Genomic DNA, 6,000 nt, shown 5'->3' with positions numbered 1-6,000 from the left:
TTCTGAGCCAGAACCAGAAGATGATTCTTCTGAAGACTCGTCTGATGATAGTGAGGACGGACGAATGGATATCACAACACTGCTCATGGCTGATCCTCAGCCAACAGCCTCCCAAACAGGTCCTTCACCAACTACAGATTCTACTAGTGGCACTACAGGCCCTACAGGACCTCCTCAAGACCCCCATATTGAGATCCCTGATGATGAACCAATTCTAGACTTTGGGCTACCAGGCGCCCCACAACAGGCCAGGCCCAGTTCAGGCCCATGGTTCACCTTGGATGATGTTCCCCCATCAAGATGGAGAGACCGTCTTGCAGAATTTAAAGCTTGGCTTGATGTCCAAATGCTCCGGGAAGGTGCTGACTCCCATGCTATACTCAGAGAATTCATCTCTCGAACTGTTGGCACATTACAAGACTGGTTTTCCTCCATTGGAGAATATCAGAAAGCTCAATTTTGCCACCTGACTCCCTTACAAGCAATCAACGCTCTCTTTTTGAATTTCTCGAGATGCATCCTTATACAAAGAAGCGCTTAAGACAAGAGTTCTTTGATATGCGCTTTGTTCTTGAAAAGATCGGACATTGAGAAACACTACCGCATGACTCAACGTTATTATCTGCTTAATGGTTACAATGATGTCAACCTCCGGCATACCTATATTGCCTCCCTACCAGAAGCATTGCAACCAGAACTCCATAGAAGTATTGCTGCTACCAGAAGAGCAATGAATGCTATCACCATAGGAGAAATTCATCAAATGACTCTGGCTTGTCTGGATAAAATGTGCGAACAACAGAAACTATTCAAAGATATCATTGACAACAGCAAAGCTTTGAAGAATGTATGCCAGAAGTCTCACCTTGCCATTAAATGCAAGGAAAAGAATTGTGAATGCAAGACAAAGAAGAAAGCACATTACAAGAAGCATCCCTCTGGGTTCAAACCCCCTTTCAAGCAGAAGAAAGGAAGAAGGTCAGTCAGATACTTTCGAAAGAAAAGAACGGGTACAAAGAAGTCTGAAAGGTGTTATATCTGTGGCAATCGAGGTCATTATGCCAAGAACTGCCCAAAAAACCCTAATAAGGCAGTTAAGCTGTTACAACACATACAGCAGGCCTCTCACATCTCCCTGGAACATGATGATGTTGAATCCCTGTTCTCTGAACAGGATGAGCCTGATGAAGATACAGTCTTTGCCCTTGGAGTAGACACTGGATCAGAAGAAGATTACTCATTCACTTCAGAAGAATCCAGTTCAGATACTGAAGCCCATTACCCGTCTTACCTAGCCCAACATATCCAATCCTCCCAATCCACCTATGGCCCAGACACTATTCCAATTCCTTTAGTCCCGATCCATATTCTTCCCAGTAAGTATGAACGGCCCATTAGTGTCATTGGCTTCCTGGATACCGGGGCTCACAAAAGCATGATGAACCCAGCCATCTTACCCTCAGAATACTGGGTCCCCCATGAAGAATACTTTAAGGCTGCAGATGGAAATGTTTTCAAAACTAGCCTTATCACTAAGCACCCAATTGGAATTCAGTTCTTCCCCACTTGTATCCTTTGGACTAGGGTCATCGGGTCGGATCTTCCTGACAAGGATCTATTGATAGGCTTTGACTTGTACCAACAGGCGAAGCATTTGAAGATCCTCCCCACAGGATTAAAATATAAGAGGAGTTTTCAGCCATTTACTTCTGTCCCAAGGTTATATTCACTGGCTGATGCCTCAGCTGAGTTCCAAGAACACAAGGAGCTGCTCTTGCGGTCCTGCGCTGATTCCCATGCACATTTTCATCATCGCCACCCCCTGTGGCAGAATCCAGATTTCTTTGTCAATCTTCCGTTCAAGCTTAATGAAGATATCAATCCGACAAAGGCATCACACCCGGGGATGAACCCTACAGACTTGGCTCTAGCCCAAGAAGAGTGCAAACAGCTCCTCCAGCAAGGTCTCATAGAACCCACATCTTCTCAGTGGGCCTGCCAGGCCTTTTATGTTGAAAAAAGATCTGAGCGATTAAGAGGAAAGAAACGGCTTGTCATTGACTACAAGCCCCTCAACCACTTCCTTCAAGATGACAAATTCCCGTTACCAAAGCCTGAGGCCTTGTTCACTCAACTGCACGAAGCCCATATCTTCTCAAAGTTTGATCTCAAAGCTGGTTTTTGGCAATTGGGTATTAACCCCTCTGATAGGCCCAAGACTGCCTTCTGCATTCCTACGGCCCAATACCAATGGACAGTCCTTCCATTCGGCCTTAAGACGGCCCCATCAGTTTTCCAAAAGGCCATGACAAGGATATTTGAGCCCATACTACACAGTGCTCTTATCTACATAGACGATATCCTTCTCTTCTCCAAAGATGTTACGGCCCATAGGACACTCCTCTCCACATTTCAACAACTGGTGGATTCCTATGGAATTATGCTATCAGAAAAGAAGAGCTCACTGGCCCAAACTGACATCGACTTCCTTGGAATGAAATTCAAGGATGGAAAATACCAACCGGGACCTCACATTGCAGAAGAATTACTGAAGTTCCCTGATAAGGACTTGACAGTAAAACAAATACAACAGTTCCTTGGTATTATCAATTACATCAGGAAGTTTATCCCGCATGTGGCCGCCCACACTTGCCAGCTGTCAAAAATGCTTAAAAAGGATCCCCCACCATGGAAGGAAGAATAGACATGTGCAGTCAAAAAATTAAAAGAAGTGGCCTTAAACCCGCCACCACTAAAGATTCCCAGCATTGGATGCCGCATCCTTCAGACTGATGCTAGTGACACCCATCGCAAATTCCTCATCGAAGAAATTCAAGGAGAAAAGCATATCTGCGGACATGCTAGTGGAGAGTTCCTGGAACCTCAAAAACATTATCATTCAGTCTATAAAGAGATATTGGTCACAAAAATGGGATAAAGAGATTCGAATTTCATCTGATTGGCCACCACTTCACTGTGGTCATGGACAGCTCATCCTTCCCAAAGGTTCTAGACTTCAAAAACAAGTCTCTTCCTGAGCCACAATTACTGAGGCTTAAGGACTGGTTCGCCAAGTATAAATTCACAGTCCAGCATATCAAAGGGAAGCACAACTTGGTTCCTGACCTTCTATCCAGGCCAAAAATCCTTCACCTAATCCAAGCTTCCTCTTCACTCCCCTTGATCCTCATGGCATCATCCTCATCCTCTCCACATACTCCAGCTCCAATGCACAATTTACTGGTTCCTACTCCGCATGCTTTCCCCCTGGATGTTCACCAAACCAGCCTATCTCAAAAATGGCTAAGTTCGCAAGGGATCACCTGTTTCACTACCTGAGTGCAAGAAACACCCTAAGGGGATTACTCCCCTCCTCGACTGTCTTTATCCCTGATAACCCTTTCCTCACCTGTTTCAGTATCCAACCTGGCAGAGAACTCATCCTAGAAGAACTATGGCTCCTCTGGTGCATGGTTACACTCTATTCCACAGGACTGGAATTCCCCCTCAGGGCCCTCAGACGTATGTTATGAACAATACTAACAGGACTCTCTGTCTGCATTTCTAGAATGGTTCAAGCCCATTTCAAAGATGGCGCTACACTGAGGCGCATCATAGACACCCATGGAATAGAAGATGTGCCCATCGCTACTCAAATTTCAACATCAGGACCTTGTTCATTTTTCATAGGCCTTTCTCTAGAAGGCCCGATGGACTCCTCTGGACCCAGAATACTGAATATGAATGGAGGACCTACGAGGGATCAATTATTGACAAAGATGCCATGGGACCCTTGAGAAGACAACTAGCTGAGTACCTTTGTGAAATCAATAGTTACTTTTGTCTAGTGCCTCCCCATGTGAGTTGTACATCACTCTCCCCATCCGCTCCTCACCGATGAGCCTATTGACTGGACCCATCCCCTGTGGCAAGTTTCTCAGGATCCAATGGACACAGAGTCACGAGATGCCATACAGAGTGCGGACCCACCAACTCCTGTTCACCAACAGTGGCCAAAAGACTTTTTTGGAATCGACTCTGATGACTCTGACTTTGACACCCTCAACTGGCCCACCACTCAATGATAAAAGCAAAAGTTTGTCAATAATGTAATAATATGTATTTGTCTTTATTTATCTTGCTTTAAGAGTGTCAGAGCGCTTTCTAACCTGTTACAGAATGTCAAGAGCCTCCTCGCCTATATAAGGAGTTGCTCTCTTCAGTTGTAATCAGACTAAGTTTCCTTTTAATAAGATCCTCTGAAGTTCTCTTCCATGACTTTCTAAACTCTTCTCCTTCTCTCTGAAAACCTTTGAATGTGTATCATACTCTTATAATCAGAGATACGTATGCTCTACACTTGCCTCGTTAAGAGGATCCTGTGTATCAGAAATATCTTTGTTTTGACATTAAGGTGCGACGGTCCCGTTATCACATGTATAATGAACAAAAGGGCACAGCCAGAGAGTACCTATGGAGAGGGAAGAGGCATAGCATGAGTTCATTATATGTGTGGTAAGGGCTCCCGGCTTATCTTGGTATCAGAGCCTGGTTATGTTTGTATTATACATACTTCATTGGTAAGTAGGGGAGAATTCTTCAAACTCTTGTATTTCTCTTAATTTCTGCATCACTGTTTTCTGCCATCTTCTCTTACCTTGGTATATCGGCTGGAAACCAGTAACTGCTTGTCAGTTTGGTTTGAGTAGTTGCTGTTCCAAGATCCCTCTTGTAGGGGTGAGTAAATTTTGGTTTAAATTGAAAAATCGAATCGAATCGAGTCAATTCGATTTAATTAGTTCGGTTTTAAAATTTAATGGGCTCGGTTCAGTTTATATTATAAAAATTTTGATTATTTTAGTTTGATTCGATTTTGAAGAGAAAAAATCGATTAAACCTAACCGAATAATAATTTTATATATTCAAATCGAATCAAATCGAACTAAATTAATTTTTAAATTGATTTATTTTTATGAAGAATTTATGAATTATATTTAATTATATATATATATAAATTGTTTAATTTCATTTATTAATATTTATTAAGTTCAAACCAAAGTTAAAATTAGATCAAATAATTTAAAAATCAAATCTAAATTAAAAAATCAATCATAAATTAAAATCAATCTGTCTTAATCAAACTAAACCGAAATAAAACAATTCGATTCGATTTAATTTTTTATTTATTTTAATTTAATTTAATTTTTAAAATATATAATTTAATATTCATAATTTAATTCAGTTCAGTTCGATTTACACTGAATGCTCATCACTACCCTCTTGTTTTGCAGATTTGCATATGTACTGATGTTTTCTTAGTTTTGAGCTTTGCTCCCCTATTCACATTAATATATATATATATATATATATATATATATATATATATATATATATATATATATATATATATAACTTTTTTTATTTTTAATTTGAAATAAATTAGTATCTCACATTTGATTTTATCAATAAAATGGCCGTTTATTAAAATTTAGTTTAATTTACTATTAATTATAGATTAAATGATTAAGATATCCTTAATTCAACTTTTAATTTAAAATATTACATCTTTCAAGATTAATAATTACATATAACTATAGCGAAAAATATACTTAAATATTTTATGATTTAATAATATATAAATATGAATAAAATAAAATTTAAATGGTAATTATTTAAATTGAAAATAAAATTAAGAGTATTTAATTACATAACTTATAATTAATAGCAAATTAAATGAAATTTAGATAAGAGGATTTTTTTTTTTTTTTTAAAGGAGGGAACTTTTATTGATAAAATTAAATATGAGAAACTGATTATTTAAAATTGAAAATACACGAACTAATATATATATATATATATATATATATATATAGAAAACTAATTTATAATTTATCGTAATTTATTTAATTAAATTGAAAAGAAGCAGGTTATTATTGCAGTGACAGTGAGTGAAAGTGACTGCAAACAAAATTCTAATCTTTGAAATTCACAAATAAACTA

Source organism: Hevea brasiliensis, chromosome 9 (genome assembly GCF_030052815.1).
Source record: "Hevea brasiliensis isolate MT/VB/25A 57/8 chromosome 9, ASM3005281v1, whole genome shotgun sequence".
NCBI lineage: Eukaryota > Viridiplantae > Streptophyta > Magnoliopsida > Malpighiales > Euphorbiaceae > Hevea > Hevea brasiliensis.
Note: the sequence above shows the minus strand (reverse complement) of the source record.